Source organism: Pongo pygmaeus, chromosome 17, assembly GCF_028885625.2.
Source record: "Pongo pygmaeus isolate AG05252 chromosome 17, NHGRI_mPonPyg2-v2.0_pri, whole genome shotgun sequence".
NCBI lineage: Eukaryota > Metazoa > Chordata > Mammalia > Primates > Hominidae > Pongo > Pongo pygmaeus.
Window position 1 is genome coordinate 81,802,985 of NC_072390.2, and position 13,193 is coordinate 81,816,177.

The window sequence follows — 13,193 nt, forward strand, 5'->3', positions numbered from 1 at the left end:
TAAAATTAATAATCAGTAAGAATTTAAAATAATGATTAATCCTGTATTAGTCAGCTGATTTCAATTCCACATTCAACACATTATTTTACTGTTTGAAAGTGTAATATTCATTTCATAAAACTTATTTTTTAAAAGAAATAAACTCTAAGTTGTGTGTATGCTTACTGTCATTTTAGAATAGATATTCAATTCATTATAAACCATTAATTAATAAGGCTTTTTTTTTTTTTTCTGACCTCGTCTTCCTGTGTAGCCCAGGCTGGAGTGCAGTAGCATGATCACATCTAACTGCAGACTTGATTTCTTGGGCTCAAGCGATCCTCCCACTTCAGCCTCCTGAGTAACTTGTGGGAACATAGGCACATGCCACACCACACACCTGGCTAATTTTTTAAACTGTTTTAGAGATGAGGTCTCACTATATTACACAAGCTGGCCTCAAACTTCTGGACACAAGCTATTCTCTCACCTTGCCCTTCCAAAGTGCTGGGATTACAAACATGAACCACCGCGCCAGGCCCAACTCTGACATTTCTTCACCTTAAAAAAAAATTCACCATAAAGTTATACTGCATGGATCTGTTTCTGGATTCTATTCTGTTCTATAAGTCAGTACAAGATTAATTCTGGCATGGCAAGTCAACCTTCATCATCCATTTTCACAATTCATTTCACAATTACCTACATTTATTCTCACAAACAAATTTGAATATATATACATTTAATTATTTTGTATTTGGACACATTATTCAATTCTTATTTTTAGTCATCTTTCAGTTTATTGTTTTTGAAAGTATTATTTTTATAATAATATCAAAACCAACTTTAAATTTTCTTTAAAAACACAAGTTTGAGAAAATTAGGTACCTGGGAATCTTAACAAAAATGTCAGGCATGTCACATTGTGGGTTGCTAGTATGTCAATTTCTACTTTGCGTTATGTGATCATCATTTCAAAATGCTTACCTGCAAATAAAGCTTAGTAGGTACACCACTAAATTACGCTCCAGTTAGAGTTGCCAGATTTAGCAAATAAAAATAAAGGTTGATGCCCAGATAAATTTGAATTTCAAATTATCAACAGTTTTTTTTTTTTTTTTTTTTTTTTTTAGAATAAGTGTGTCCCAAGAATTAAATTGAAATTCAAATTTAACTGGAGTCTCATATTTTAACTGGCAACACTAACACCTATACAAGTGTTATTCAGTTTGAAGAACTGTCTTTAATTTTAAATTTGTAAGTTTATCAGTCCTAATGTTTGCATGTATTTAAAAAACAGTTTAATAATTTAATTGGTAATTTAAAAATATCTAACAGAGAATAATTGGATTCTTTGTAACTCAAAGGATAAATGCTCAAGGGAATGGACACCCCATTTTACAAGATGTCATTATTACACATTGCATGTGTGTGTCAAAACAGCTCACATACCCCATAAATAGATACACCTTCTATGTACTCACAAAAACTAAAATTAAAAATTAAAGGCCGGGCACGGTGCCTCACGCCTGTAATCCTAGCACTTTGGGAGCCCAGGGCAGGAGGATGATGAGGTCAGGAGTTCAAGACCAGCCTGACCAATAAGGTGAAACCCTGTCTCTACCAAAAATACAAAAATTAGCCAGGTGTGGTGGCACGCGCCTGTAGTCCCAGCTACTTGGGAGGCTAAGCCAGGCGAATCACTTGAACCCAGGAGGTGGAGGTTGCAGTGAGCTGAGATCATGCCACTGCACTCCAGCCTGGGCAACAGAGCAAGACTGTCTCAAAATAAATAAATAAATAAATTAATTAATTAATTAATTGATTGATTAAAAATAAAAAATTTTAAAAAGTTTACTTAAGTGATTGAATTTCCAAAAAAGAATTTTTCCTTTAAGACATTCAATTGGTGATTACTAATACTTTTATCACAATAAAATTTGAAAACCTTCTGTGTCACAAGATTCTTAAAGTTAATACAAATCCAACTATAGGGAATCTCTGATCTGTGGCATGCCACTCCACTCCAAATACAGGGTAAGAAAAGTAACAATGTTCTCCTGCTGCTGAAAGTTTGTTCTGAAAAGCTTGGAGGTTAGGTACCACAGATGAATCCTAGAAGGCCCAGAACAAAATGCTCCGACCTCACTGAAGAGCTGGTATGCTGAATATTTTATCAGGATCCCGAGAGTTGATGTACTCCAACAATGCCACCTTCAGGCCAGACCACACTTAGGAAATCCCAAAATGTAACAGTTTATTTTATTTTTGATAACTTCACGTTATGAAAATGAAAAGAAAATGAGGGGAAAGGAATTTCTGAAGGAGAAGATACTAGATTTCAGAATGTTGACCATTTTGAGAAGCACGTTTAATCTTGGAACTGTTAATTTTATTTACTTGTATTATCTGTATGATGTTACAGATACAAAGCACAAATAGTGTGCATTCTTCTTCCTTTTTTTACAATCCCTCTTTACCTTGCACATTTTTATACACTACCATTTCACCATTTTTTATTTTCTGTTCCATTTTTTCCTAATATTCAACACATTTTGTTTTCTTCTATTTCTGTGCTTTTCTGTGCTCCTTGTTAAATTAAATTCCCAAAAAATGTGCAATGGTAACCATTTTTCCTAAGCATTAATGTTTTTTCACAAACTATGACAGCAAAGAAAGAATGTAGGTGTTCCATGAAATAGCTGAGAGAAAATGAAATCAACATGAATACCTCTCATTTAAGCCACATGGAGTTTAGAAGCTGCCAAGGGTAACAGAATGGTTTAAGTCATTTCCTATAAACCCTTCACACAAAAAGAACAGGAATAAATTGGATTGAATCTATTTGACTCAGCACTATCTTGTGACTTTATGATCTGTTGTAGTTTTCAACTGAACTATCGGCTTACCAGTGCTCAACTCCATTTGATCTTTGGGAGGTAAGAAACCTGGGGATAACTGTTAGATTGTGAACCTTGGATCAAAGCCACTCTAGACTATAATGAGCATATAGTAGATATGTATTTGGACATGCATGTGTCCAAAGGTTCAGTAGGTAATGAAACTATCCGTATTCTATCTTCTATTGCTATATTTATAGGAGATGTCGATAGTCTCAATTATACCACATCATCATCTAATTTCACGCCATAAAAGCACGTTAATAATTTGTCTGTACAACTTAATGAGGAACTTTTTTTTCTTAACCATGGTAGTTGACTTATCCTTCAGCCTCCTACTTTTGGGGATAGAATTAGAGTCTCATAAAAGAACTCAGTAGTACACTTGCTGCTTAGTTAAAATTGAATATAGTGTACTGGTGTTATTAGAAGTGATTAATTGTTTGAATGATAAAAATAATATTAAACACCATTCTTAATGCAATGTTTATATGAAAAACATTTTAGAGATGTGCTCAAATATTATTGCTTGTGATGTAACCATATGTTCTTCCTTATGTTAAAAGGTTTACCAAACAACTAGTATTTCTTCTGAGCATAACAGGATGCCAAGAACCTCATTTAGCCAAAAGACTTAAGTGCTTTATAGAATCTCTCTACTGCATTGTTTTGAACTTATTTATATTATATACAAGCACTGAATAGGCTAAAATCACTGCTACTGGAAAAAATACACACACAGGGATAAATGGATAGATACAAGAATATACATGTTTTAAAATTCTTCTGAAGTTATCTTAAACTCTTTACTATTATTAAAATAATTTAATACAAATCTCTCATATTAATTTTTCCACATATACCGTTGCACACTCCTTCCAAGAAGAACAGAGGTAAAAGAAGAAAATGTTCTGAATTTGCTTTCCAACACATTAATTTAAGGACATACATATTCCTTGGAAAACCATTTTTTTCAAAGCTCACAGGTTTTCATTTGTAGTGCTTGTTCTGTTTTCCACTCTCTCTATATTTTTATTTTAATGTCAGTTTCCTCTTGGATTAAGAGTTATATATTCAGCAGGAATTGTATATTAAAATAGTCACCAGGAGAGAGGTTTCTTTTTATCTTTGTTTTGTTTTGTTTTGTTTTTTTTGTTGTTGTTTTTTTTTGTGTGAGATGGAGTTTCACTCTTGCCCAGGCTGGAGTGCAATGGTGCAATCTCAGCTCACCACAACCTCCACCTCCCGAGTTCAAGCAATTCTCCTGACTCAGCTCCTGATTCTCCCGAGTAGCTGGGATTACAGGCATGAGACACCATGCCCAGATAATTTTGTATTTTTAGTAGAGACGGGGTTTCTCCATGTTGGTCAGGCTGGTCTCGAACTCCTGACCTCAGGTTATCCGCCCGCCTTGGCCTCCCAAAGTGCTGGGATTACAGGCATGAGCCACCGCGCCTGGCCTCTTTGTTTTAAAGTGTTGTATAAATCAATATATACATTATTATTCAACTTTCCACGTTAGTACAATAATATCCCCAGAATTTTTTGAATGTATAGGTATTTTCATTATGAACAATATTAAAATGTATATTTTTGAATGTTCAATGATTCTTTCAATGGAATATGTAATTTCTGTTGGCCAAAATGATTTAATAATGCCTATTAGCTCCTTCATATGTATATACTGAATATTCCATACTCAATAGTGAGTAACCAACTTTATTTTCTATTTCTCTCTCAAACAATATTGAGACCAGGCATAATTTTATGTTCATATGTTTAAGTCCAGGGATTAAAGTATAACAGTCTTGCTCTACGAACTACTTTCCTAGAAGATAAGACTCTGATTAAACTAGAACCCCTTGCTTAAGATTTATTTTAAAGACTTGCCTCAATCTAAAAATAATATGTTATAAACAGTGTCCAATCCCGGTTAATCCCTTGGTTTGCAAGACCTACCTTAAAATCACCCACCATAGGCTCTTAAATTATAAAATAACCTTTCCATAATTTCCATATTTGGAGATACTAGAAGACTCTATGAAGGTAGTTTTCTTCCATAGTATGGTAAATCTAACAAACTTACCTTTTCTCATTAACATGATTTTTTTTTTAATTTTTACTTTGGTTGTCCTTTGGATATCAACAGCCCACAGCAGAACAATGCCTTAATCTCATATATGGCTGTTTTATTTAATGCTCTTCCTATATATTCTCTTCTCTTCTATTACTCTAATCATACTATGCATGCTGTTTTAGCAATACCTGGTGTATGTATGTATGGTTACATAAATCATACACATATGATTTATCACCCTTGTATGTGCATTCTTTCTGTCATAAAACCATACCTGGTTTTCACTTTTCAATTATAAATATAAAAACTTTGTATTTGAAGTTTTTATTTATATGGGTCAATTCTTGATATTATTTTACCATAATATTTTCATCTTTATGTTTTTTGTTAGAATGTAATTTTTGGTAGAAAATTGGACATTTTAAATACTATATGATTGTGTATCTGGATTCATTTTTTTTCCTTCTTAATTATTGTTATTTTGCTGTGTGTTTGTTTGGTTGCTTGTTTACTTAGTAACATGCCTGGACAAAACCTATAAAATATATGCTCATCTCAGCATATGATTTTGTGTGCCTCAGTTAAATTTTTTTAAAAAAAATTCTTATTACTAATTTAAATCGTGACCTCTTTAAGACCATCCTTGTGTCTGCATAGCTTTGTGGTCAGAAGCTGTACTCAGACATCTGAGCTGGTAATTCTTCTATCTTTGTGGCTGATGCATTTGAGTTTAGGGTAGCATATTCAAAGACCAAATGGTGTTCAGTTGCCTTAGCTTTTCCTTTCTGCTGTCCCCTCTCACTTTCCCTGCATGTGTGCACAGTCTCACAGTCAGTCTGGGCTGTGTCCCCAGACAACGTGTTCTCCAGGCATGTGCATGCAGTTTTCAGCGGAACAGGTTTATGCAATGAGTTCATCACAGCGTCTAGTGGCTGACTCATTCCCTATTACCTCCTGATAAATTTTTGTCCAGTCAGCTAAATTATTGCTTACTCAACCAAGGCTACTACAAACTCGAGTTCTTTGAATGACTGTTTATTTCTTTTCTTATTTATTTATTTGCACCAAGATTCTTACTCCTACTGTCAATGCCTACTATGGGCAAGGGGTTTTCTATGCTATACTTTAAGTAAAGTAACACCCATCTGTTGGCAAAGCTGATCATTTTTCATGGCCTGCCCTAACCTTGGAGAACTACCATGCTGACCAGGATTTAAGTGGGAAAAGTAGGGTAAAAGAGAGCACTATGCAGAAACTCGACAGATTCTTCATTTTTCAAACCAAGCATGGTAGTCAGAATGTTATAATGGCCCATGGTTCCTGATTTCTGGTGTTCACAACATATGTGATTTCCTCATTTGATGGTGGTCAGAACAAATTACTTGCTTCTAGATAATAGTATATGGTCAGATTGAAGAGACTGTGTAGATGTAATGAAGGTCCCAAATCAGTCACATTTGAGTTAATCAAAAGGGAGATTATCCTGAATGTTTCTGTCCTAATTAGGTGAACACTCTCAAAAGAGGAACCAGGCTACCCCTGAGGTCAAACACCCTTCGTAGTGGCTTAAGGAAGTCAGCAGCCCTGATGAAAAAGTTTAAATGGCAAAGAGCTATGGGTAGCCTCTAGCAATTGTCAACATTACCTAGGACCTGATTGAAGATTCCAGCTTACATTCAAGAAAAAAAAAAAAAAAAAAAAGATGCTGTCACAAACCACAAATAAAATGGTTTTTCCAACAACTTGAATCAACTTGGAATTGGACTATTCTCCAAATAAGCCTTCAGATGAGAATGCAGCCCGGCCAGCACATTGCTGCAGCCTTGTCCAACATCGAGCACTGGAGCCTGCTAAGCTGGGCCTGGATGGCTGAGCCACACAAATGGCAAGAGAATAAGGGCATTTTGTTTTCAGCTAATAAGCAGAATAATTTGTTACACAGTAATAAAAAAGCAGTTACTCACATTTAAGTGTTTTTCCTGAATAAATGCTTTTAAGTTTTCATATGCTCTTGGTCAATTTTAAGAACATGGATACAGTTGTTTCAAGAAAGAGGATTTGCTGAACGATTTACTCCACTGTATCAGAGTTCCCACCCGTAACTTCTTTTTAGTTCTTCTGACTCACAGTATTAGAGATGGGCCCACACTACATTAATAGGTGAAATACAACCAAGTTTTCTTGCCTTCGTTTCTTGTTTATCTGAAGTTGTTGATTTTCACATGGAAACAATATGAAGTGTGATTTTTAAACAATGGAATCAAACAGTAAAATTAGATGTTCATAGCACAGGTAATAGTTGCAAGTAAAATAAATTGAGATGGCATCAAGTTCAAGTATTCTTTCTCAAGTTTCCTGTGGATTACATGCCCATTGAATAAAACAGTAGATGAAAATTGACCCAGTTTTGAATGATATTATCTCATCTGGCAGTCTCCTGAGTTTAGAAGTCCCCCTTTTCCCAACTTAGGAGAGTTAAATGTTTGCCTATACTATCTCATTTGCTACTGTACTTCAGAAAGTGTTTTCCCTCAGGCTTCATTCCCCACAGCTGAGCAATTCCATTTAATCTCAAGTCACATATGAGTTGCTGAGAAACATGTCAGGGATCTTTCATTCTTGCTAATTTTAACCAATATTATACAGTTTGGTAGAAAATTTATATGTCAGAATATTTGAAGTTTTGTACTTGTTACCCATCTCAGAATTTCTACTACTTATACTTAGAATGGCTTCATATTTCCCCAAATCTATAAAACTCATTTCTTTAATAATCACCTCAAAGCCATTAATGGAATTTTAAAAAGCTTTCATTCTTTTAAATATCCAGGTTGATTCTGACATTTAAAAACAATCAATAAACGTACATTTTTAGAAGTAGTTCCTGGATAACTAATATTGCTTGGTTTTCTGATTAAGAATTGTAGATTCCAGAGCCTCGTCCAACAGAGTAAAATAATAAAATGTGTGTATAGAGGCCACTGGCAATGAAAATATTTACAAACATCTTAAATTCAGTATATTTTAAAGGCAGTGGGAATAGCTTCTTATTCAGGAAAAATAAATTTTAGTAAATTAGGTCTCTCTAAATATTTGAAGAACCATCATATAACATTACTCACTTAGAAACTTTGTGGAATGGCTATTTTCTTTTTTAAAAATTTAGACAATGAGAACTTATGGATATGTAGATGTCAACCTAAATGACAGAGAGTAAAGCTCTATAAAAAAATGATAGTTATTTAGGAATGGGCACTGCAATGGGAATACATGTGCCACAGTAAACGCTGGGCCTATTCAGAGAGATAAAGGAAGGCAAAGGTTTCTGAGGAAAAATAAAGAGGGTTACATAAGTTTTGAGACAATGAACCTTGGCTGCAAGGATCCATAATAAGGGTGGCATCTGTCCGAGCTGCACAAACAGCTGATGAGCGGACGTACTCACAAAAATGTGTGTGTGTGTGTGCACGCGTGTGTGTCTATGTATGCAGGTATATACACCACCCTGCTGCATACTGTCTTGTTCAAAAGAAAACATAGTTAGAATACCAATACAACCATTCTTCCTTTTATATTTATTATAGTATTTAATAAGTTATATTATATATTCAACATTTTATTATAAAATAGGTTTTGTGTTAGATAATTTTGCCTAAGTGTTGGCTAATGTAAGTGCTCTGAGCACATTTACTAAAGTAGGCTAGGTTAACCTGTGATATTTATAAGTTTTGTGTATTCAATGTATTTTCAACTTACGAAGTTTTCAACTTATGGTATGTTTATTAGGAGATAACCCTATTGTAACACAAGGAATTTCTGTACTTGGTTCTACTGTGATCTAACAGGTAGTTTGTTTTATACAGAAAATAAAATTATTCTTTTTTTCATGGTTGGAGGTAGGACATAAGTATACAATCTCTGAGGAAATAGGAAGAAAAAATGTATGATTATTTCAAATAATGCAGGGAAGAAATTGAGATAAAATTCAACAGCAACTTTTAAATCAAAGCAGGTGTATATGGGAACCTCTTTATCTTGGTAAACATTAACTTCTAATAAAGATCACCTAAAACTATACCATCCTAAAAATTTTTAAGTGAGTAATTATAGAGATTGTGGTTCATTTCTGAATAAACTTACAGATTCTTGGTCAATGTTGATAGAAAAGTATAATTTTAAATCCAGCTAACTAAAAATATATTTTGTGTGTGTGTTGACACAAGTATGTTATTTCCTAAAGGTAATCATGATGGGAGGTGAACATTTTTTCAGCCTTTATGCCTATAATTCTTAGTAATTCATTTCTTGTCATTAGGTCTCATTTTTTTAATATCTTCAAAAAAAGACAAAATGTATGTCCTATGTTGCAAGCTTTAAATTCCATATAACGTGCATATATTACCATACTACCAATGTTTCTATTTAATTTTATAGAAACATTTTTTTATATTATTATTCAGTTTTTTCTGTTTCTATCTTCTATTATTCACATATACTTTTATCTGTATTTCTGTTTCTCAGCACAAATCTTAATAAAAAAATACTAAGTGGTCTCATGTGCATTATTACTAAGAAGTTGTACCAAAAGCATGTTAAAAAGATTTTAAAGAAGTATGAGTTTATCTTCTGAGAATTTAAGTTTCAAATGAAGAGGGAGAAAACAATGTGAATGGACAAGTGAAATATGATAGAGAGAAAGGTGACTAAAACAAATACACCAACACAAAATGCTTACTGAAAAGGGCAGTTTAGAGGAATGAATAAAATGGTACCACAGAGATCCAACAGTAGCCTTATTATGATAAAATATTGGGAAATAGAATACAGAGAACATTACATTGTCTAATATTTTGGAAAAGAAATGGACTTTAAAATTCTAAAAACATATGTAGTAATTCAAGTGAAAGCCAAATTTAACAAGAGTACTCTGATGATAAACAGTAGGTACAGATTATAAAGAATAGGGCTAATGGGATTTACAATGGTGCTACTGTTGAACTGTCCCCAGATTCATAACATGAATGGGATTAGTTATTTTATAAAACAGCAGAAGGAAAGTAGCCAGGCCCTTCTGTTCTTTGATCCCTTGTACCATGAAGGGGCACAGCATTCAAAGTAGCATCTTGGAAGCAGAGACCTGGCCTTCACTAGACGCTGAACCTTCTGGTGCCTTGATCTTAGACTTCTCAGCCTCTAGAACTTTGAGAAATAAATGTCTATTACTTATAAATTACCAATCTCAGGTATTTTGCTATAGCTGCACAAACCACCCAAGGAAAAAATGGCAAAACCGCAGTTAGTTTTGCACCAACCTAATAGTTTTAATTTTTCTATGAACAGAAAAAACATTTCTTCAGTTAGAGTTTTAAAGTTTTCCAGAGTCAATGCTGAGCCCTCTATTCTTTTCTATTCTTTCCCTTCAGGGGATTTTCTTTTCTTGTGAGTACAGTCTTGCTCTCTCGCCCAGGCTGGAGAGTAGCGGTGCAATCTTGGCTCAATGCAACCTCCACCTCCTGGGTTCAAGTGATACTCATGCCTCAACCTCCCAAGTAGCTGGGATTAAAGGTGTTAGCCACCATGCTCATCTCTCTTTTGTTTTCAGTCACTATCCCCATCCCAATGGCTCTAAAACTCACATTCCCAACTCAACATTCCTTCTACAGTCTAGACTTTCATACCTGGCTTCTCTTTAATATATTTGCTTGGATATGGCAGCACACGTTTCTCAATGGTTAAGTTTGAAGTTTTCATCTGTTTGTCCCAACTAAATGAGGTCTGTATTTAACAAGTTGCTGAAATCTGTATATTGGCTACCATTGTCATTCCTTTTAAATTCTTTATCCTAGCTTTCATTTCATGACTGTGTTCTGCTCACACTTTCTTCAGTATTCCTCTAAAATTAATTTACTTTTCTGACTATTTTCACTACACTGGCTTAAACCATCATAAATATACAAATATCTGTCAAAATGGTTTTTCTCCTTCTACAATAAAGCTTAAGGTAATTTTTAGCACAGTAGCCATTTGTATCTTTTGCAAATGAACGTAAAATTTTGTCATTTTTTCTACTTAAAAGGTTGTTAGTGGTTTTCCAACATCTTTGGGTAAAATGCAGACACAGAAATAGGATTGTTAAGACCCTGTCTTGGTCAGACTCCCGCCTACCGTTCTGTGGTCAAAAATTCAGCCATTCCAGTAAATACACCACTGACATTTGCTTTCTTAGCTACTTACACTCTCCACGCATTATCTCACCTCAGAGCTTTTACATTTGCCATTCTGTCTGCCTTGAAGATTGAACCTATTCTCTGTCTACATCTAATTGTTTTCCTTCAGGTTTCAGATGAAAGGTCACATACTCAAAGATTACACTAATGCCTCAATCCAAATGAAGTCTTCCCTATAATTTTTTTTCAAGGTGATCTGCATTTCTTTTGAAATTTATATAATAAACTGTAATGTTAATTTACTTAATGTCTGTTTATTCTTCTTAACAAGATTGTAAACTTCGTAAGGTCAGCCAATATTTTGATTGTTATTTCATTCACCCGTGTATTCTTGGAATCTAGAAAAAATGTCTAGTAAATAGCAGGTAGTAAGTAACTTTTTTATTAAGCCATCAAATGCTTCAAAATAAAAAAAATCTGACAACTTACAATTATTACTGATCAGGACAGATTATCTATAATCATCAAAAAATGCTTATGGAGACCTAGAAAAAATTTAACCTAAGAGACTTAAAACTCTGTTGAAATTTGGAAAAACAAAAAAAACAAGAAAATCACCCCTAATTTCTTTGCTGTGAGTGCCCTATATAAAAAATGAAGGAGAGAACCATCTAAGTATTTTCATCACCTCCTAATCAGTGTTTCTTGTACTACTCTAGTCATTAATAAAGATATGTGGGAAGTATGTGTGTGGAGTGTATGAAACAGGAGGAGAGTAAGGGAAAATTAGCATTAGAAATTGATATAGATATAGGAAAAATAGTATAGCATTAAGTCACTGAAAGAACTCATGTATATTAATTAACACCTACATTTCTTTGAGTAATACAGGGCACCTTCTATACATTCCCTTTCCAGACCTATGAAGTTCTTACCAATCTTTGCCCACAAGCATTACTATGTAACTGAACATGCACTAGCAATAGGTTCATTTGCCCCAGCAATTGTGGGACCTTCTCCATGGGCCTGATTCTGCGACAACTGACACGCGCATAATTCCACCAGAAGCCAGTGGCAGTTTTGCATGATTAAAGATGGCAGAATCAGGCCTATACATACATTTCCATGCAAATGTGCTTGAGAAAATAGCATACAACACATTATGTAAACATATTTAGAATGAATAAACACACTCAGCTAAATTTTCAAACATCTGCTCAAGCTCATGGCAGTACCCGCAATTTGCATACCTAACTGTTTTAAACAGGCCCTAATTTTGCCCTCCATATTATTACATTATAGTAACCTTTAAACTCCAAAATACATAACTTTTATGGTACAGATGATGCTAATTAGCATTTATAAAATTCGACTTCACTGCCTTTTAGCTTTCGACTTCCTTCACTGTTTTCTGTTACAGAGAAGAGCATACAGCAGTGTCTATGATTGGGGGGAAGCTTTTATGCATCTTCCAACTGGATTCATGCGTTATCAAGAAAAGAATTGAGACTTGAATTATTTGCATAACTGTGCTTCTAGCCATATACAAATGCAGAAATTCTAACCTCAAGATGCATATTATACCCCCTTACTGGCATAAACCTGCCATCGCTTGTAGTTTATATATCCTGGAGTTCAAAAAATAGTGTAATCCCAGGTTTTTGTTTGTTTTGTTTTCTATTTTTATGTAGCATGACCTTCTACAGTCTCTATCAGTTTCTGCCAAAAGTCACATAAATACATAACGTGGTCTAAGTAAAAATACTATGGTTAATTGAAAAGCAAAGTTTCAGAACAAGAGCCATAACTTTCCATTCAAACAGATTAATGAAGTTTGTCCATCTTATAAAGAAATTGTGGAGGAGACAAGGCAAAGGTTCATTTGTTTTCTTTAATAAGATCTGTTTTTAGAAGATATTACTTGTATAAGAGTTACAAAAACTAGTTAAAAAACAAAAAAAAAATGATTTTTACATACTCTCTCTTCTTGTACCTGTGCTTAAAGAAAACTGCATTTCTGACTTGTGAACCTTGCATATGTGGGTATTTCTTCCAAAATCCAGTTGCATC